Raw genomic sequence first — 23,746 nt, 5'->3', positions numbered from 1 at the left:
TTAAGACTTCTTTATGTAAATGAGGCTTAACTTCATCATTAGGCATTAATATGTAAACCATATGTTAATGAGCATCAATGCTTTGACATCATTAATGTGATATCAGTAATCATTATAAGGGAGTGTGATGTGTTTCCATGTTATGAAGCTTACAATAAATTTGGTCTTTTTTTTTCAGTTTTTGGTGAAAAACTGCCTTCATTCATTATTAGCACTGTCAATTCAGTTTGTTAACTGACTGAGATTAATTATAGATGGTTCAATCATTTTCTTAGAAAAATCTTTTTATATATGTAATTCTTTTAGTTCATTTTAATAACATGTAAATAAATTTGATTGAAATTGAAATTGCCAGCACTATTAATTAACAAAATACAGTCAAAACTAAAATCTTTTCACACATGTATATAACGCAAGGAACGCTGACGAGGGTAACAGCTGCTCACTCACCAGGTGTTGAAGTCTCCATTCTGAGAGTGGAACTGGCTGTAGAAGTCTGGACTGAGGCCTTGCTCAGGGGGCATCATACCGTCTGCACACACACACAAACACACACACAGAGAGAGAGTACATAGATCAAACAAACGTATGAGACAGTGACCCGGCAGAGCCACTTCCACCCAGCTGCTCTCCTCATCTATCTTCCTGACAACCTCTCACTACGACAAGCCTTTGATGACACCAACTCCAGCATCACAATCCCCATGCAAAAGCCTGGAAATCTAAATGTAAGGCTTTAACTTTCTGTGTCTGTCAAGTTGTGGCAGAGCATGTCAATCAAGTGGTGTTAGCAGACAAGTGGTCTCAGCCTTGTTCTTCCGCAGGGTATTTGGGGTGTACGTACAGTATGTGTGGTTTCTAACCAGCGCTGTAGAAGATATCGGGCTGCTCCAGGGTGTCCGGGTCGTCTCCATACAGGTAGGGATCGGTGTCCTCCATCCGTCTTCTTTCCACCATCTCCAGCCACTGTGAGTTATGCCAGAGAAACTTCTCACTTTGGATCTTCTTTCCCCACTCTTCATCATACTCCTTTGCAGAACACACACAAACATGTATATTTATTCACCGGAGATGTGTTACTACCCTCTAACCAAAATTATTACACGCAGCTGTGCAAATTCATCCATTTCAACTTGTCAAAACAGCGCTGCCACTCAGTATCTCACTGCCAGCTCAACTTGAACTCTCCACAAGAGATTTCCAGTGAATATCTAAACGAGAGGGTCAGGGCCTGGCAATCGACCATTTACCGCTGCACAGACTTCTAACACCATCTGAAGAAGATTGATTTCATTCCACAACGAGGGCTTCTGTCTTAGCAGGGTTTTCCCTATAGGCTGTGGCCGCTGATGGTGCCACAGAGAAACAGAGCTCTGGCTGAATCCAGTGAGGTCAGTGATTAAAGGTGTAGAGCCCACAGACACAATGCCTCGCCCACAGAGCCATGCTTTCTGCCCGGTGCATGTCAAGTGTGCCACTTTGTTTACATCAGCCTCCATCTTAAAGGTGTATGTGAAAAGGTGAAGTGACATTCAGCCTAGTATGGTGACCCATACTCAGAATCCGTGCTCTGCATTTATTCCATTCAAAGTGCACACACACAGAGCAGTGAACACACACACACTGTGTACACACACCCGGAGCAGTGGGCAGCCATTTATGCTGCGGCAGCCGGGGAGCAGTTGGGGGTTCGATGCCTTGCTCAAGGGCACCTCAGTCGTGTTATTGCCGGCCCGAGATTCGAACCCACAACCCTAGGGTTAGGAGTAAAACTCTCTAACCACTAGGCCACGACTTCCCCATTAGAACATGAACCTGTTATAATGAAACTGAATGAAGTGTGACTACATAATCAGACCTTGGTTATTTAGGTGTATAACAAATATGAATCAATCAATTCACATATACACTACTGTTCAAAAGTTTAGGGTCGGTATGATTGCAGTTGGAAAAGAGTCATTCTTTAAACCCTTTTGCAAGGAGCTTAAAGTTAACATGAAATCAAAAGCAGCATCACATTATAGAAGCAAAATGTGTAGCAAATGTTAGCCTTATAAGTTCGTGTGGGTGTTTCTCATGAATGCCATAAGTTTAGCCAGCTCTGATAATATCCAGTATTTGGTAAAGAGAGCATAATTTTGCCATTACTAACCTAAGAATCTGTTTTTACTACATTTTTAAACAATATAAATGTACTTGTGAAGATCATTCCCTGAAAAAAGAAGATTTTTTTCTTTTTTTACATTGCGTGATGTTTTGGGTATATTACTTAAACTTAAACTTGAAAAAAGAAAAATGTCACACATCTTTGGAGTTACAAGGTGGAAAATGATGACAAAGTTTTTATGGGGTGTACTATCCCTTTAAGAAAATGAGCTTTGTTAAATGCTTAAACTATACCAAACAATGAAAAATAATGAATGAATGTGTTACTCTCTCACAGAGCAGAAGAACATCTTTTGCACAAATCTCACTCCGTAAATGGCGATTAAAAAGTGAAACCATCTCTGCTAAGACAAAGCACTTCACTTTTTTTATTAGTGTGGCATTAGCTCTGTAGGCTGAGGCAACGGAGGGGTCTGCTGGAGCTCAGAGCTCAAGGCCAGCTCTCTGTCCCAGGGTCTAAAGGGCCACAGAGGCGTCCTGCCGCTGCCTGCTCCGCTGAATGAAAATATGGATTAATCAGCCGAGGCCCCCTGTTGCAGAACCTGAGTAAATAAGCCCTGTTTCTCTTTTCTCTGCTCTGTCCATTCATCATGTAGACAGCAGTGCAGAGCTGCGCGGGAGCCCGGGGCTAGAAGCCCGCTGCAAAACCCAGAGGGCCAGTGAGAGTACACATTCACACAAACCTGCACCCATGATTTTAAAAGGAATACTTCAGCCAAAAGAGAACATGCTATCATCATTTAATACCTTTGGATGAACTATGCCTTCACTACTCCATCACTAGAACATTCCTAGCAGTGGACTACCAAAATAAAAAGTACAAATGAATCCCCAAAACTGCTGAATTAATCAATTAATTAAGCTTGAGATGGCGCAATGCAATATATAAACTTTTTACAATTTATGCTTATTTATAAAACTTACTTTAAAATGACCTTATGTGGAAAAAAGTATTTTTCATAGAATGGCTGATGAAAATGTAAATCCGCATACTTGATATCAATGTCAAACATGTCAGTCTGCTGAGCCAGAGCAATACATCTGCACTTTCTCTGTCACCACGGATACAAACCAGATCCCACACGCACGCTTTCATGTGGCCGGGGCTTAACGAGCAGGCTAATAAAGTGAATGAAACACTTCCCCAAACAAACCTGCCTCTTAAGGGTTCACCACCAATTACTGCTATCTAATGTCAGTGAGAGAGCATTAACTGCAGAGATCTTATCGACACTGTAAACACACATGGTCAGCGTTGAGCAAGAACACACACACACACATAAACACACACACACACTGAAGTCTCTGATTTGGATTCGAGTGCACATATGTAGTGGGGTATTTTGTGGATACTACGGCAATAATGTCCAGAGTGTTGTCATGCATAAGGTCTATGAGGTAGGCTGGGGCCTCTTTGAGATACAGTTAAGGAGTTCACAATTCAGTAAAATAATTGTAATTGTGTCACCTCAATTACTATTATTACAAGTTTCAATAAGTGAAAAATATTTGCATCTACATCTAAGGGAATAGTCTTGATATTTCATCATGCCATGTGAAAACCTGCATTGTCTGCGTTTGAGTCCCACTGGTCTGATATTGGTCTTGTATTGGTTTTTTTCTGTAAAATGTCTTGTCAAGCAACCTTAAAAAAAGCTTTGTGACGGAACATCAAAAATAGCATTTAATATCTGAATCAATCAAGAACATTCATGAAATAAATCATTTAGCTTCATCCGAAGGATTCAATCAATAATACTTCCTCACAGACATATTATTATACGAAGGCACAATTGTGTCCTTATCATGAGAATATCTGCACGTCAGCATTAAGCTGTAATGCGATACGGCAAGCCAACAGACATACACACTCCATTGCAGCTGCGCAGGCATTTCCTATCCAATGGTGCCTGTTCATGTGAGCTGACGTTCAAAACCTCCTCCGGTGGATCATGTTTATGTATGAAGGCTCTCGTGAGAAGCCGCCATTTGGGGAAAGTATCAACTTTTCCTCTGAAATGATACAGAAAGCTCCTATGGAGAACTGTGCGGTTGTAGCTGCCCCCTCCTAACTTTAATAAAAGCCTTTATTTCAATTTCGATCTGGCTCAGAACGCTCTCGTTCCCCTGGGATCGAAATTCCTCCAGAAGAATGATAGCAAAGAGGCTAGCTGCTCCATGGGACCAGAAACTGAATACCGCTACAGCAAGGAGCTGTACAAGCTTTGCACAAGCTACAAATAACATCACAGAGAACATGTCAGCACCTCTTCAGATGAGAAAGAGCCATTGAAGGAGTATATGAACACAAGTGCTGAAACGTTGTGTATAAATAAAACAATACCCAAGCATCTGTCAATGCGGCGTTGCCACATAATGCTTATCGCGAGGAAAACAAACGTCAGATTTGTTATTGCATTGTTGTGATCAAAGTTATAAAATATTATATGTCAAGCAGTGCAAAAACATTTCAGATGTTGAAGTTCATGTAATTGTGTCTGGAGCGGGAAAAAAGTGGCCAATTTTTCTCTTTGAGAGGAGCTGTATATGTTGGGACGGACGGTTGCTATTGGCACTCCACCTCTTTGGCCCCTTAAACGTTTATTCTTTTCATGGCAAGGAAGAGCCCCGCCATCAAGCATTTATTGAAATCAGGGCTCACATTGAGCAGAACCAGCAAATCTGATGCATGCCATGAACCTGGTGCTTTCCTGTTCCTGAAAACACTGTCACTTCCCAGCACATAATGCATAAAGCGAGAACCAGCCCTCCGTGTCCCACGCAGCCATGGGCTGTTTATTTATTCTGATTTATTCTAATTTAATATTAGTTTAGTCTAAATAAACTCTTCAAAACTCATTTCATCAGATCACATTAGGGAAAACAAAGCATGCCAAATTGAAATCTGGTACTTGAGTGGCTACAGACACGCAAAGCAGGAGGGCAGCTGTTGCGATGCGGCCAAACAAAAGTAGAAACAAAACAGCACTGATCTTTTCTTCTGGAAATTATTTTTATGGCTAGCAATAATGAAAAAGTTTTTAAGTTGAGAGGGTTTGGAGATCCGGCTGATTCTTGCACTCATGCTCTGGCTCAATGTTAATGAATGGGTTTAAATGTTGGCAGCGTGAAATCTGAAAATCATAATGAAAAATGGCATTTCATACTTCTCCAATAAGGAATGCCAATGGATGGCTTACAACCAAAAATGTGTTTGTTGATTGGTTTCATTTAATTAATGAGGCTGATGACAAAAGTTGGGCCGTTTTTTCACACAACATTGGATTACAAGAGAAGAAATTACCAAAATCTTGTAAAGTTTGTGATCTAACATCCTGATGTCAATAAAAAAAGGCCCATTATGTGTCAACTACTCATACAGTGTAGCATTTTACTATATGTAGCAGGCTGCATATTAGCTTTCCATTTCAAATATACCCTGAAACACCTACACAAGGCTTTACCTGGTTTGATGTGGTCTTTGAGGTAGGGCATCAGGTTGTACTCTTTCAGGAGGAGCTCCCAGTCCAGGTCAGGTATGGTGAGGTTTGCCATTGTACCCAAGCACTCAATAACAAACTCTTCATCGCCCTCCCGCTTGATCTGAGCAGCCAGATCACCCACATAGTCCTGAAGGGTAAATGACAAAATATCTATAGGTGTTCATTTAGCACCATTTCAATTTTGCTTCATGAAATTACGAATGTAAAAATATTTGGGCTATCAGATATATAAAAGAATAATAAGTTATAATTATTATAATTACTGGCCAGTGGCCACACTATGTATTTTTGATTAATGATTAAAAGTCTTAAGTCAATTCAACAATGATCAATGATGCTTTGATGTTTTAAAAGTTTATAATGTGTAACTTGTGACTCTTAATTGAATGGCAGAATATTGATTTACAATGAAGAGCTGTTTCAGAGGTCCATGCAAAACATAAAATAACCATGTTCAGCCAGAGACTGATCAGAAGTTTGAGCAGATTTCATGTATTATTTATTACAGAAAAGCAACAGTTGTTGCTGCTGTGTGAAAGTATGCTTTATGACATGTAAACAGAGATGTATTGACAGTGTTGCTCAGTGTTGCATGTTATTCCAGAAGAAATGGATTCAGGCTCTTACCCTCACAGATAATCTGAGCATTAGTTTTATTAGCAGCCAGGTTGATGCAGAAGGAAATGAGTTCTGTGTTGATTCTCTCTTCACCATTGTCAAAGAGCATTGGCATGAGCTGCTCACACACAGAATCAAACTCTGAGGTTTTCCAAACTTTCTTTACTGCTGAAAACAGGGCACCAAAACTGTGCATTGACAGAGTTTTTACTTTTTACAGAGGCAACAGCAAATGCATTTAAATCACAACTGCAGGAAACAGTGTACTAGATGCTTGAAAACTCACACTGATTAACATGATGGCACAACTTAGACCATTTTAGACCGGTTTATTCATTTCAGTTCACTTATACTGCATGCCATGCTTCAGGTTCACCTCTAAACTTTTATGTTTCCAAATGTAAAGTAGCAAAGAATCAGGGCATCAATATTTTATTAAATAAGATTATCTACTGTAATCATAATTCTTATGATGAATATTAAATCTGGGCTGACACTTGTCTGACAGACAAGTATCTTAAAAAAAGCTTAATCTAATGTGAAGCCTGGAATAGTTTGGCAGATCAGGGCACATTTGCGGTTTCCAAATGTCCTCAGAGAGTGATATCACAATGGCCCTACTGAAGCACATTTCAAAACTGAGGAGCAATGCATGTGGAGTATCGTGCAACAATCAGAGGGAAAACAAAAGAAGAGAAACAAATTATGATAGAGGCAGTTCCTGACAGGGAGAAGTATTAGTGCTGTCAGTGTTGGCGAAAGGATTGCTATTTGTAATTTTGTTCAAAAGCCAGAGAGAATTGAGAAAATATCCCACAGTCCGCTTCAATCAGGTCAATGCTGCAGCTGAGAACAGCCCAGTAAGAGAGACTTGGCAGGCCTATCTTTAGGAGATTGGATTCAGCATGTGTGGATAAAAAGAAGGATAAGGACATGAACAGATGAAGAGAGAGGTGCTCCATAGGCCGCAATGGGTACAGGCCGTGGTGTGGGCCAGTTGGATGTTGAACAGGAAGGAACAAACAGACCAACGCAGACCTGTGAAGAGGCAGCAGTGAGCAATCAGGCCTTTCCCATATTGAGTATCACACAACCTGGTCCCAGGCCTCCAAATCACACAGTCTAGACTCACTGGCACCTGCTTGCTCCTATTTACCAGCAATGGGAGGCCCTCCCTCGTACCCCTGAGTCATCCCCTCCCTCCCACCTCCGTCTCTGAGCTCTCCATGGTTTCATAGCTCCATAAGCCCTGCAAGCATTTCCTCACACACACACACACACACACACACCTAACAGCTTTGAGTAATTATAGCAAGACCTCTTTGTGGCAGAGGAATGGGTCCAATGCAGGGCCTCTTCTCGCCAGTTCAGAACCCAGAGCAGCGAGGCCGTTTGATCTAAATCCTAAACCCTCCCTTACAGAAGAGGGTCCAGTCTAACTGCCAGCACAGACCTGAGGGACCCCAGATCCACAGACACAAATGGATGGAAACACGGATGAAGCTATCGATGAAGAGTCAGGAGAGTCTTCAAAATGAGAAAGAAAAAAAGAAAGGACAAACAAACTAAAGAACGAATGAAGGAACGAACAAATGAATAAACAAAAGCAAGAACCCTGGAACCCAAGAACAAAAGAACGAACATAACAAAGGAAAGAAAAGAAAGAAAGAAACACAAGAATGAAAGAACTAAAGAAAAACAATGAAAAAAGGAACAAAAGCATGAACAACTGAAAGACACAACAAATTAATGAAATAAAGAGCAAATGTATTAAAGAAAGAAATGAATAAACAAACAAAAAAGAATGTATAAACAAATGAAAGAACAAATAAACAAATGAGAGGATTAAAAGAAAAAGTGTAAGAAATAAAAACATGAGCAAGTGAAAGAAAGAAAGAAAGAAAGAAAGAAAGAAAGAAAGAAAGAAAGAAAGAAAGAAAAGCATAGCACACCTCCCCAAGGAGTCCCACAGCTATTCTGACATCATGCCCTGACCGTCTCCAGGTGGACTGGCAGAAAAATTAGGTTGAGGAATTAAACCTTTTTTTCAGGTTTTTTTTTTTTTTTTTTTTTTTTACAAGCATCTGGTAGATATTTTCACCCAATTAGAGAAGACAAGCATTTTAAAGATGACAACAATCGGGCAGAAGTTGTTTCAAAGAAATTGTACCCAGGCAATTGCTGGTGACCCCACAGACGCCCCCTCCAATTAAATTAGCTCTGTTATCTCATTAATGCCATCTGAGAGAAAGACAGTGCTGCAATTAGCCCACTTTACAGCATAAGCTGAGGTGCACACATGATACAGTGCATACATGACACACCACATAAGCAAAAACAGGTTCGAAATAGCATAATACAACATACCTTTTAGTACTTGTGCAGTACAATATAGATAGATAGATGAATTTGAGCTGAAACACAAGGAATCTGTCAAAGGACTGTTCCAATGTCGAGGATCCTCGGAATTTCAACCAAGGACTGAGTCCTTCATTCAAAAAATATGCCATACACAGGAAAGGATGCATATGTGTATCCTTCGCACTCTTCGCGCTCTCAAATCACCCACAATCCTATGCGCGCAGCTTTGCTATCTTGTTCAAAAATAAAAAAAATGTTGAACGTTAGCGGAGTCGGAGTGTTAACGGTTTTTATTTATGTTACCAAACATTTGTTATAACTGTAGTAAATTAAGTAAAGTTTAACGTTTAAATGCCAGTACAAATTACTACCATATTGATATTGTAAATTATACAAATACAAATGGTGCGATACCATTCACAGCGCTATTCAAACTGACCTTTTCACTGACGTAATGACGCAATTTCGTGCACTTGCTAGCCTGTTCCATTTATGTGTTCTCCAAAAGCTAAAGAGTAGTCTCGCCTAGCCTCTGAAGGAAGTGACTTGGAAGGATTAGTCCTGCCAAGGAAGTATCCTTGACATTGAGAAACGCCTACTGGCTGCATGGCGTAAGCGTGCGTTTCTGCTGCGTGTCAGTTGCGTGACGGCTGCTTCGCGTTTTCTGTGTCTTTACACACCAGAATCGTGCCTGATGCGGCGCTGGCACGCTGCTGCTACTGTAGGTGACATAGAGGGAGACCAGCAACAGACCAGGATCTTGTCTTCAATACAACAATACAGACATGGGGACTTGTGACTTGGTGACTTGGACTCGAGTCGCTATTTTTAGGACTTGAGACTTGACTTGGACTTGGACGTTAAAGACTTGGGACTTGACTTGACTTGAGAGACGATGACTTGAATGCCTTGAGTGTTAATCAGACCATGTTTTCAGTTTAAATATAAAATATATAAATTATTTTTTAAAATAAAGTTGATTACTCAGCTGGAGCGCAGGCGTGACTGGATCAGGACACTATCATCAGTCATGTCCTCTCTACCTTACGCACACCACGCCCACTTAAATCAGATATCACATCACATCAACATGTCAGCCTGAGGGTTACCGACGGTCATCGCTTTTGTTTTCAATAATTCGCGCCTAAAAACGCGTGGAAAATGCTGGGTGCGCCGCTTTCTCCTTCTTTCCAAAACGCTCGGGCAGTTGCGCCCCTGAGGCGTCTGCCGTTGCTAAGCAACCACGACGAGCTCAGTGACGTGCTCCCTCCATGAAGACGGGAGACGCGGAAATTTCAGCAAAGGATAAATGGATTTGCAGCTCTAAAAATCGCTCGCAGTAGCTCTGCTACTAAATTGATTTCAAAATGGCAATCCATATACAGCTATGATCAGCTGTTCCTTCATCTTGGCTGAGCTTTCAACGTTGTTACGGGAAAGGATGAAGCTGATTGGTTAGTTCTTGTCACATGACCTGCGGTGCGCTTGTGGCTATCTGAAAAGTTGAGATGTTTTTAACTTGATGCGGTGCGGACGCGCCTGGAAAAAACGAGCGCGTCGCACCGCGTCCACGTCGCGACCGCGTTGCTTCCATTATGAGCGCGCATACCGCTCACCTACGTTGGAAATAACGAACTTGCGCGCGCAAAAGACGTGCTTTGTGAACGCGCCCTTACGATCCGCTAGCAGGCCGTCAAAAAAACGCGTTCCAAAAAACGCTAGGGCTGGGCTAAGGGGGCTTAAGCCCCGAATATTTTGTTAACTTGTCTTTCTCATAGAGCAAAACAATTAATCAGAAAAACAAATGTGAATAAGACTACAGCTGCAGCGATTACCTAATCATGAGAAGTGCATATTACAGTTACTGTGTTCTGTTTCACCCTCCAGCTCTTAATGCATCTTGTTTCCTTCTGGAGCATCAGTGAATGTTTGAATCTTGTTAAATAGTTTTGTTTGAGTCCCTCAAATGTCCTCAGTGTGATAAGATGTATCTCAAAATCATAAATTCACTGCTTGAAAGGGTTCAAATATGCAAAGATGCTGGAAAACTGAAGAATCTGCAGGACCTTAAAGATTTTTCTGAAGAACGCTGCTCAGTTTAACTGTTCAGAACAAACAAGGGACTCATGCACAACCATCACAAAACAGAAAGACAGTTGAGGATCATCAGGTAACAGAACACAGTATTAAGAACCAAGGGTTCCCAAACTTTTGAGTGGGGTTATTTTAATAATTTCAGTATTTTTTTTCTCTTGTGGACTAAATGTTAAAATGTTTTATGTACAATATCTTAATCAGGACAGTACTAAATAAAATATAACATGCTTAGTATGATCTGTCTTATTTTTTGAAAATTACTCACATTTTCACAGATTCTGCAAAGGGTGCCCAAACTTTCTAGAAATGTAACAAAGTTTAATGTTGTATGTAAACTGTGTTTGAGAGAGAGAGAGGTGTTCAGAGAGGAGTCTGTTGGATGTTTAGCTGTTATTTGTTTTATGGACTCAATGTTGAAAATGTAAAACATTTCAAACACTGTTGGCAGAAGTGGAAAATAAATAATTTTATGAAGTTACAATTTTGTTTGATTCCATGATGTATTTTACTGAACATGAGTATTTACAATGCAAATCCAAATTATTTTAATTTACTGACAGTTACTTATATCTTGTCTTTTAACTTTATTAAGATCAGATTCTGCAGGTAAACTTACAATAATAAGGTGACTTGACTTGGACTTGACTTGACATAGCTTGTGACTTGACTTGACTTGACTTGCCCAAGAAAAAAATACTTGGGACTTACTTGAGACTTGAAGGTTAAGACTTGGGACTTACTTGAGACTTGAAGGTTAAGACTTGAGACTTACTTGAGACTTGCACATGTGTGACTTGGTCCCATCTCTGCAACAATATCTATACTTCATGTTGAGCATAAATATAAAGCCTACTGATAAAGGACACCGTCAACAGTATTGACGGCAAAATAGACTATGTTTGACAGGTGCAATAAGCCAGTGTGTTACCGGCCTAATGTTTCAAAAGGCATCACGCGAGTGTGAACATCACTACAACTAGGAAAAAATCTATTAATTCAAACGCAGCTCCCGTCGGCATTTAAACAGACCTTTGCTCTTAATTCCCATCGGGCCAACGCAATAACGAAATCTGAGCAGGTCTAAAAACTGAAACTGTTGTTGCTGCAACTTTACACTTTGGAAAAGTTATATTTTTAAATATGAGCAGGCCTACAAGCTGGGATTGGTAATGCTGCACTGTAATCATAGTTATATTTTTCATTATATTTTATTATATGATATTGGTTTGAGACTGAGTGTATTTTATTTAGTGGAGAACTTTGCAGCAGTATTTTATTTCTTATTCTTTTTTAATTTTATATATATTTTATAAAAAAGTATTAAAAAATGTAAACAAATGATTATTTGTTCCGTACCGAATGATTTGATTTGAAAAAAACAGTGCATCCTTGTGTCACGGCTGACAAAAGTGTATAAGCTGTCTGGCGTTTAGCTGATATTTTCCAAAATGGCGCTACACTGATGCGGAGAGATACAGAGGAGACAAATTGTTTAATAAAGTCATTATTTTTATTTTCTTCATGGGCAAAAATTATTCTCATAGCTTTTTAACATTACGGTTGAACCACTGATGGCAGATGGACTATTCTGATGACGTCTTTCATACTTTTCTGGACTTTGACAGTGTAATTTACTTGGCAGTTAATGGGGTCATATGATGCTTTTTAAAGATCATTATTGCTGTATTTGGTGTAACAGAATATGTTGATCATACTGTATATTATTGTCGCTCCTCTACAACCCCGCTTCTCTCAAATGAGTCATTTTCTACAGTCCTTCTTCCGACAAGCGCAGTCTGCTCTGATTGGTCAGCTGAACCAGTGCATTGTGATTGGCTGAACACAGCAAGCATTCATTGGAAATGTAACGCCCCTTTCCATAATCGCAATCTTAATCTTTCAAAATAAATGTAAAAACAGTTTAATAATGTTCTTAGTTTCACCATCAGTTCAAGCCCGAAAGGAGAACAGAGTCTGTGACAGACACAGTGATGAACCTCGTATGTGTTTGCAGCTGACTCCACTGTGTGAACTTGTCTGTCTCTCTCTCTCTCTCTCTCTCTCACAAACACACACACACACACACACACACACGACAAACAAAATTCTGCATTTGAACAGTCAATACTCAATAACAAATACCTAAACTAATGACATCGATTTAGTCAAGTCAGGTTCACGAAACGGTCGTCCAAAAAATGCGTTTTTAAGTAATCTTAAAGATTCCTAAACGGATCTACTTTCAGAAGGCCAAATAAAGTGCTTTTGCTTTCTCCAAGAAACGCACAGCATCTTCCTGACATGACTGCTTCAACACTAACTGCAGTTACGGAAACCATGGTTTCTTTCTTTGAATGAACATTTGGGCGGCATTACGCAAATATTTCCACATAGTGACGTAGACATGTGGGGGGCGTGTTTGAATGAGCCATTTTAGGGGGGCGTGGCAGAGTCTTAACTTTAATAAAAAATATCTCTTTGGTTTCAAGACTTTAGAATTTGCAACTTCAGGGATCTTATCTATGCACAATCAGCTTGTAACACTCCAAAGAGAAAGGGAAACTTGCAATGCATCATATGACCCCTTTAATGGGACAGTCAAAAGCCTCCTGATTTTCATCCAAAATATCTTAAATTGTGTTCCAAAGACGAACTAAGCTTTTATCCACATCAACTCTGGGGACCCACCGGTGGGTCCAATATTGCATATGCCTAATTCTCAAAAAAATCTAAATAAAAGCTGAAGTGGATTTATGGGTTTGGAACAAAATGGGGTAAGTGATTAATGACACAATTTTCATTTTGGGGTGGAGTAACTCTTTAAATATTTAAGTTTGGCTGCATTACTTAGATGTAAGTAGATTCTACTAATTTGTAGACATCTGAACCTGTGAATAAATTTAAGTTAAATGAATTCATATTATTAAGTTTATGTCCTCCTGACCACGCCTCCCCCACACTGGTGCTGTGAGTCAACAAACAATTTTGTCATTGTCATTGTGTGTGAAATCAGGGACGATGATGTGAATGAGAAGCTGGAAATGTTGTTTTAGATAGTTCTATGGACGTTATTTTCTGCCATTTAGCTTTTATTGTGTCTATCTTTACCTCAAGAGACTGTTTGTGATCGCTTGAAATTGTTATCGCTTGAAACAACTACACATTTCTTATCTGTCATCTGGCAAAGTTAGCTTTCTCACTCGCGCTTGAACCTCTGACCAGCGAGTTTGAATGAGATTTCTTTCGCCTTTTCCTTTTTATTATTATTTTTTTTCATTCAAGGAGCTGTTGTTTGTGAGGAGTGCAAATGTAGTATTACTCATACGGCACCCAAGTAACTTACAATAATTTAAAGACTATGTTTAATTTAGACATGGTTATTGTTTAAAAATGTATGTTTGAGTTAATTAATGGTTTAAATAACAAGACGTATACATATACTTCTGTAGTATCTAGGTCCAGAGTCCTCTGGCAGACTGTCTTTTGGAAGAGAGAAGAAATAGGAGAGATGCTTTGGTAGTGTAAGTATGACCCTCATTACTGTGAAAAACTGCACAGCTTTTTAAACATTATCCCCCGTTCAGGGATGCCAGGCTTTCACAAGAAAACCCAACTGAATCGCTAATCAAAACTAGCCTAATCGTGTTGAGGCGGGTAAAATACATGTTTGTTTGGCAGGGTCCCCCTGCTAAGATTCACCTTCCAGTGGATAAATATCATGTTAATGGTGTTGAAGTCAGATGGCCTAAAAAGACTGTAACTTTTTAGGTTTTTGACTTTCACATCTGGGGTCAGTCCATCTATCTCTGTTTTCCATGTTTGTGTAGTAAGTCTATGTAAAGTATGTTTACATGCCTTTTAAAGAAGGTGGGTGCTGGAGTTTCATATGACATGTGTTCGGCCAATCATCGTTGACTTACGTCACTTGCAGTTCCTATTGTGCTAGTTAGAATCTTCTCAGAAGTAGGAGCTAATTTAGTCCCCTAAAAAAGCACTCCTATGAATAAAACTGTGTCCAGTCCTGCAGTTTGAACACACCAAAAGCATGTATGCCAAAAGCTACAGGCACATGAAAATGTTCGCCCGGTGCGAAAGGCTCATTACATTACTTCATTACTGAAAAACGTCATCTGATTACAGTAACATGTCACTATGATAAGAGAAGGGAACGATGTATGTGTCTTGGCAGGAAATCCTTCCTATTCCTGTTAACAATTAATTTTGGTTTGCTTTCTTTTAAAGCAAAAGTTCACCCCAGTAAAAAAAAATTAAAATAAAAATCGGTCATCATTTACTCACACCCTCATTTTCTTCCAAACCTATTGGACTTTCTTTCTCCTGTGGAACATAAAATAATATTTTTTGAAGAATATATTGTTAACCAAATAATTTTAGGTTTCATTGAATTCCAATGAAATTTGTAAATCTTCTTTTACTGCGTTTATGTTTCAAAGAAGAAAAAAATAAGTTTCGTAATGACATGAGGGTGAGGTTAAGTTTGACAGAATTGTCATTTTTTTTGTATGAACTATCCATTTAATATTATTTAATTTAATTTGTTTGGTCATTTGTTATGTTTCTTTATATCATAACCTCTATATTTCAAAAATAACCAACAGAATAATCAATAATCAAAAGCCCCAATCTCAATCAAAAGTGAAAAGAGTGAAGAAGATGCTGACCTGAGGAATGCAGTCTGTATACATGAACGTGGATTTAGATCTGTCATCCACACTGATGTGATAGAGGATACGCATCGCTACGTGCTTGTGTGTGTCATCACCTACAGAAAAGATGAGAAGAAACCTTCAGAGAGATTCACAACGCATGTAAACTTTTCAAGCGCTATTGAAACTGATCAGTCGCGGTCAGTTAGGTAATGTATTTATACTGGCTCGTGCTGAAAGCGAGTCATTCATCATGGAGATTATAGAGAAGAGCATGTGGGGTATGCATTTACAATCCAAACTCTGTAGATACACATGCCTCACACACACTCACACTTCTCCCTACAAACACTCTCATTAATAACACTTCTTTCCTAATGCTGATACTCCCCTGTGAGACAGGAAACACTCAGATAGAGCAATGCCATAATCAGTCATTATAAGTCTAACTGAGGCAGTCGGGACCCAAGACACCCTAAAGAACACATTATCACATCGGCGATTAGAAGCAGATGTGACCGCTGGGGATATCAGGATAAACAAGGAAGAGAGAGTGAGGGAAAGCTGAGTAGGTAGAGAAGAAGTTTGCTAAGTTTATTTAATTGGGGACACAGGAGGAGGCATAGCGACATTAATAAGCAAGGGCCATCCTGGGCGGGCCCTCGGTGGCCGGAACATGTGCTTCTCGTTATCGGCCACAGACTGCGTTGACCCACGTCGCTGCCTTACCTCAGAGTAAGCGGAGACGGCACTTTACGACGGCAGCCGGGCAGCCTCTTAAACTCAGCCCTAACTGTTGAAGCGTAAATGGCTAACACATTGAAAAAAACGCACATTTAAGCCCTTAGATGTAATCACCAGAAGGATTTACAAGGCAAGTGTCATTTGAGCCGGTCAGAAAACCGAGATGCATGTCATGTGATGCATTAAATTACTAGAAATATTGTGGTGGGTGCCTGACAGAAATGCAGGAATATTGCTGTTGGATTGTTGTGAACGACTGAAAATGAAAACAGAGTCAGAGGAATTATTCTCCTATGACATGACTAGCTGAACCATAAGAACTAGGTAAATGTGTTCGGCTTCACTTGATTCAGGGTATCTGATAGAAATGGCCATAATTTAAGCCAAACCTCCATCATCTGCACCTGCACCAGCTTCTTCTGCCAAAGCAGGTTTTCAGTTTCAGTGTAACTGTATATTTTTCAGCTTGTAAAGAGGATTATTCTTATGTAGATCATATGCTGGTTTTCAAACATTTCAACATTACGGATTTTCCAACGCAAATCCTTGGATGCAACCTTATATAGTCTCTTTCTAGATTGAAGATAAAGAGTTTATAATACACATATAAAGATAACTTTCATTTGAAACCTTACATATATAATTTTTCCATTAACCTCACTCTGCAACTGCGAGTTTTCGCTCATTATGTGCTGGGCCAAAAAGGTTTATTTCAAATGGAAAAGAGGAAAATGATATTATCCAGTTCATTTCGAATCTACTGCTTTAAGAAAGTTACTTGGATTAGATGTGCAAAGAGTTGGTCTACAAGCTTTTCTAAATTAGGGGTTTTCAAACAGGTCCATGGGTGCCTATTAAGAAGGTGGTGGAGAGTGCACATAAAATTAAAGAGGAAAAAGAAAAAGATTTTCCATAATGTATTTTTTTTTTTTTTTTTTTTATGTGACATGACGTTCAGCCAAGTATGGTGACCCATACTCAGAATTTGTGCCCTGCATTTAAACCATCCAATGTGCACACACACAGAGCAGTGAACACACACGCACACACACACACACACACAGTGAACACACACCCGGAGCATTCTCCAATTCCTGCCAGCCCGAGACTCGAACTCACAACCCTTCAATTGGGAGTCCAACTCTCTAACCATTAGGCCACGACTTCCCCAATGTATATAATGTATATATGAAATGCATTTAACATTATATATATATTATGGTTTCCACTAAAATATTCAGCAGCACAGCTGTTAAAATGTTTCTTGAGCTCAAATCAGCATGTTAGAATAATTACTGAAGAATCATGTGACACTGAAATCTAAATGGCTGCTGTTTTGCCCTCGCAGGAATATCACAGAAATCCCTTATTATAAATTGTAATAATATTTAACAATATTAATGTTTTACTGCACTTTTGAATATATATTTGAAGATTGCGATCTTGATTCAAACACTCACACAATCTTATTCTTGAATGACAACGATTCAGTTATGTCTATTACGACTGTTTCATATGGCGAGCGTCAGTGGAGCGTGAGAAGCACGTTTTGCTGCTGCCCATGTTAATGAATCATTCATGCTGCTGCTGATCCAGAAAAAGCAACACATCCACATATCATTGTTTCTGTGTTACAGACATTTAAATAACAGAAGTACTGGAATAAATGTTTACAGTTTGGGTATAAATACTTATTCTCTAAAAACAAAAAGTATTTGTCATTGAATCATTCATTCAGGAGATTCAAACTGTGAAACATGGCTTTATGAATTGAGTATATGAATATATACAGTATATATTTACTTGTTGTTTATTGCTGCATACAATTAAAATAGAAGTACAAAGTACAAACAGATTTCAAAATGCACTTTTGTGTTTTGTGTTTTTCAGTTGAATAAAATACTATTTTCCCCTATATATTTCATCATTGAGGATTTCTTTTTAAAAAAGTTTAAAAGTCTTGTCTCGTCTCATTCTCATGAACCCAGTCTTGTGTCTCGTCTCGTCTCATGGGATAAGTGTCTCGTCACACCCCAATAATGCAGTCTTGGTCAGAATAAAACATGAACTACACGGAGAAAAAAAGAAAAAAAAAAACTTACACCTGAATGGTAAGATATGTACAGATATAATGATCACTATTTCTGCATAATTTCAAACTGAAGGTTTTAGGCAGTCTTGTAAAACTACTGTTGTGAAGAATCCTTGGCATCAAAAAGTTTGAAAACAGTAAATAAACCCTGCTGTAAACCACAGTGCAATTCAATTACAGTGGAGAGATGGCCCAGTCTCATTAATATGAATGTTAAAAAAGAGTTACCCAGCAAATCAGTGAGTTTTGGTAGTAAATATGCACCGAGAACAAGACAAGCCAGCTTCTCTACTTCTCTACAGTGTCCATTTCAGCCTGTTACAAACATGGCACAAGTGAAATACACATTACACAACTTAAATTAGATGTTGAAATAAACAGCTACACAAAATGACTTCATCTTTTAACGGCTTAGTCTGAAGAAACAAACAGAATCATCTTCTATTCTAAGCTGCTCCGACAATAGCCAGAGTTTTTTTTTTTTTTTTTGTCCAACATGTGTTTTTATGTACAACACGATGAAAGATTTTCAAAGCCAAAAGTCTATTTCTTTTATCTACAACAAGGATTTGGTAAAGGGATACAGGGGAAAAAACAACTTCAATAGTCAATCTTGATAAATGCACATTCAGAGCCAGAGTAGATTGATTCCAGGTGCACTGAGAGTGGAGCAGTGTAGGACAACCAGCAATGACAGAGACTTCCCCCGTCATTCTCCAGGACACCTTAAAGGTGCAGCTTTATGCTTAAATAAAATGCATCATATTTATATTATATCTACATATACTGGTTAAAAGTAAACATTTAAAAGTTAACAAAAGTTAACATAAATTAACATTTATATATAGATATTTTTATGTCTCTTCTGCTCACCAAGGCTGCATTTTTTTGATAAAAAATACAGTAAAACATTAATATTGTGAAATATTATTACAATTTAATATTTGTATGTTGACACTGAAGACTGAACACTGAAGATTCAATGATGCTGACAATTCACAAGAATATGTTACATTTTAAAATAGATTCAAATGGAATACAGTTACACAGATTGTTATAATATTCCACAATATTAACAGTACTGTTTTTAACGTATTTATTTTATCAAATAAATGCAGCTCTGGTGAGCATAAGCGACTTCCTGTAAAAACATTCAAAAAAATGTAATTATTCCAAACTTTTGGCCAGCAGTGTTTAATGATTTTATAACTCATGAAATTGTATTTCAAAGCTTCTGATGATGTGTTTGACATTCTTGTTCTCCAAGAGGATGCTGAGATTTTTGAGGAAGGAGACCACCAGCACCAGCAGCTCTTCGTTGTCCCTCTCTAGACACTTGACCAGCAGGTGCACAATGTTCTTGTTCCTCATCTTGAGCTCTGTGTGGGTGTCCTCAGACAGATTCAACAGCAGGTAGAACGCAACTAGAGCCATGGGGAGGAAGAGGAATACATAAACAAGGCCTCGTGGATGATTCCTACTAAACTGTGCCACATAAAACATTTCACTTCCTGTACCTCGCAGCAGCGGCTTTGGTATTTTTTAAGGGTTTTCTCATGCTCCTTCTGCAATCTTTGGTTTCTGGGGTCCTCGTCACGTGGATATGTTAAGGAATATTTGAGTTTATATTTTAGCATTTTTTGTGCTATTAATTTTTTGGATTGAAAAGAGAGTGACAAAAAAGTATATAAGCCTTGCTCTTTTTCTTTAACTCATCCCGCCACAGGTCATATTTCTTCAGCTCATGCTCGATGTTCATGCACAGCTTGCCAATCCTATAGTGTGTAATGAGTCCATGGAATTGTGAGAAACTGCAGGAAGAACACGAGTGGTGGAGGGTCTGTCCTCCTCCGACCTCTCCATGCACATTCTGCCAGACACTGATGTATGCGATGCAATCTGAGAACTAGACAATGGCTGGTATGCAGAGACACCGAGACGGACATGCCAGATGAATTTCATACTCTTGTCCTGATTAGTACATAAACAGAACTGAAAGATCGGGCCAAACAACTCATCATACATTTCAAATACATCCTTCAAATGTCAAAGTCATTCTAGCTTGTGAAAAAAAAAATCCACATTAGCCGTCTAAAAATGAGAGCCAAGGAAAACCATCAAATAAGAGCACACGCTTTAATAGTTCAAATAAATGCTGACAGCTAGCTCATTGAAAGCAGTAACCTGATCTGCATTAACTAAAGACGTTTTGAGAGCGGATCCCAGTTTTCTTAAAGGGATCATCGGATGCCCATTTTCCACAAGCTGATATGATTCTTTAGGGTCTTAATGACAAGTCTGTAACATTGTTTGGTTAAGATTTCTCAAACAACTTTTTACCCCGTTTAAAACAGCTTTTTTCATAGCAAGCCGTTTTGTAAAATTTTCCTTTAAATGTTAATGAGCTCTGCTGACTCCGCCCCTTTCTTTAGAGCTGCTATCAGAGAGACTGGTTACTTTAGCCACATTCATGGTGAAACTTGCTAATTAGCACATAATTAGGCAAGATGATTCATAAAGATTCATTAAAAAAAACTTATACTCACTATTTCTGTCGGTGAAGTTGGAATCAGTAGGTGATTTAAAGCCTGATTTAAAGTGATTGTTTTGAAATTTAATTTTGAAGTTTTAAATTTGTTATTTAAAGCTGTGTTTCGATGGCCACAGTGGTGATTCTACAAGGGGTTAAATTTGGAGTTGCAACTTCTTAGGGAGAGTTCACTGTGCCAACAGCACATTAAAGATCAGCACACTAAAATCCTCCTTGAACACTTTCTACCTGATTCTATTTCAGGCCCGTTAAAGGAACACTCCACTTTTTTATAAAAATAGACTCATTTTCCAACTCCCCTAGAGTTAATCAGTTAAGTTTTACCATTTTTGAATCCATTCAGCCGAACTCCGGGTCTGGCGGTAGCAATTTTAGCTTAGTTTAGTATAGATTATTGAATCTTATTAGACCGTTAGCATCTGGCTCAAAAATAGTCTCAGCCTCAGAAGTCATGCCCACGGATCATTGGCTAACCGTCTAAAGCATATGAGACACAAAATCTCTGAAAAACAATATCTGAAACTCATCACAAACTCACAAACATCTGGATAATCCGCCAGCATCTATGACAATACCAAGCATACATTGCAAAAGCAGACCGAACCATGGAAGTCACTGGTGTTGTGTGGCAGTTCATGACTTTTCATATGTTCATAACATAGGTTTGTTGCAGAATAACACTGTTGACATTAAACTGAGAACATAAATGAGCTATTTTAGTACCATTATGTAGGAGCTCCTCCAGGTTCTCAGGGATATGAGCCAAATGGAGGATCAGAGTGGAGCCTCTAATCTTCTCAGGGATGCTCTCATACAACAGCTCAATGTAATCATCAATTTTATTAATGTTGGCCTCCACATCAATCTGGAAACATGGTATCATGGTAATGCATCAACTTTTTATAAAACTAATGTCAATTAAAGCTCCCAATCAATTAAAACATTTACGTTTGCCAAATTTCAAGTCAACTCTATTTTTATATCCCTTGTCACAATACACCTTGTTTTAAAGCAGCTGTACAGAAAATCCTAATGCTAATAATGTCTTTATATCTTCCTGCCTTATAGCTGCATTTAGCAGATTACAGCTGGTCGATAATATATATTTTACATTTTTCAATGAATCAAGCAGTTGCGATATGCTATATAATATATCTGATTATATGTAACATTGTATGCAAGTATACTGTATATATGTGGATAAAGCTGGACGTACTTACAGTAAATAATCACATTTATATAAACAGGTGGGAGATAATATATTCATATTTTGCAATGAAATAAAAAAAATGAGCAGTTGGTAAAGCTGGTGTACTACATGTAAACCAATTGGCTGATAACATAGTTTACATTTTCCATTTATATAACAATCAAACAGTTGAGATTTGCTATAGTTTATCAGAGTTAACACATTCCAGAAAGTAAGTAGTAGGACTGTAATGTCAACATACAGACCTCCATTGTTATTAACATTTCTATCAAGGAAGTAGTTATACTCGTGAGTGAAATTTCATATGTTGAGCTTCAATAATGATTAAATTACACCAAACAAAGACTGCAAACGACTTTTAATGTACCATCTGGGTTTGGTTTATGCATAATTTGGAAAGAAAAAGACACTTGAACTGTGGATCAGTTTCTATCTGGTTTGAATTAGTTGGTAAAAATCAGACACAACAGAATTAATCTGTTATCATGTCAAATTAGAAATAGGCGTTAAACATAAAAAATTATCATAATTCAACATGTTTCATTAATCACATATGTTACATTCACTTTCCCAGCTCTAAGTACACATAAAATGTGTATCTTAAAATATGCTTCCATCCCTTCAAATGGCAGAAGTTCTCTGGGTTTCGATGGTTTCTTTTCCTTCTTCTCCACTAAACATGAAATAACATTAAATGTGATTTGATACATACTAATTAATAGATAAACATTACTAAATCAAAAAGATTTGTGAGTTTTTCATATAAAATTCTACATTGGGCGGAGATATCAGTGCTGGCTTTCAGACTACTCAGCCGGATGCTAAACAAAAAAACAGACACAAATGTAAAAAATAACAATGGTGAATATATGTGTAAACATGCTGTATACAGGTTTACAGCTTATCTCTACATTTTCTGGCACTCTTTCTTGTCCTCATGCCTGACATTGCCTGTCTCTCTTAAAATAGATGCTTCCACTTCATAGTACACCACTAGAGCCTTTTCTGTTGGATGCACATCTATATCACCAGTCCTACATTTCCTAATAGACACAGGAGAGATCAAGATTGGATGTGACTGTGAGTTGCATCCAACACTGACAGTGTCTCAAACCTTACAGTGAGCTGCCAAACCTAAACAGCATTTTTGGGCAACGCAAGAGCGTTCATCACAGGTGCAGAACACCAGGAAACCCGCCCAATCATGGGACCCGAATGTCCGCAGTTCACATCTGATGGGTTGAGCTCGAGGGACCGACGCCTGAGCTGAGCGCGCGCGTGCTCGCCATCTGGAGGACGGGAGTAGACCGAGTCCTGTAAGTCCATGGTTTTCGACCGCAGTGTCTCTTTTAAAAATGTCTTGTCATAAATAATAATACAATTGTATAGTGTTTCCAGATTAATTGTTGGAATAAAAAGGCTGTCTCTAAAGAAGTGAATAACATGTTTTTATCTTAGGCTACAACTCATCTTAAAATCTTACAACTTATTTACAACAGACAAGCATTTCGTCATAGGGAACTCACATTTATTTGTTTGTTTATTTATGCATTTTTGATTAGGAAAATAAGAGGTAAATAAACAACTTTGTCTAACTTTTTTTTTACAGTTAGTTAACAAACCTTGCAAAAAGTTGAAGCTCTTCTCTAAACACCAAAACAGGATGACAGATTAGTTTTGTCTGGCAACCAATCCAATACACATAGGTGAATGTTAAAAGGGAATCCTTGAGTTTCC

At 38.5% G+C, this 23,746-nt stretch overlaps 1 pseudogene; it reads right to left on the bottom strand.

Moving 5' to 3' along the window:
- Nucleotides 1–427: 427 nt before the first annotated feature.
- Nucleotides 428–23,335, bottom strand: LOC113072898 (kinesin-associated protein 3-like; annotated as a pseudogene).
- Nucleotides 23,336–23,746: the final 411 nt, after the last annotated feature.

Source organism: Carassius auratus, unplaced genomic scaffold (assembly GCF_003368295.1).
Source record: "Carassius auratus strain Wakin unplaced genomic scaffold, ASM336829v1 scaf_tig00010890, whole genome shotgun sequence".
NCBI lineage: Eukaryota > Metazoa > Chordata > Actinopteri > Cypriniformes > Cyprinidae > Carassius > Carassius auratus.
The sequence above is the reverse complement of the archived record's forward strand: the minus strand, read 5'-3'. Positions and strand labels throughout refer to the sequence as shown.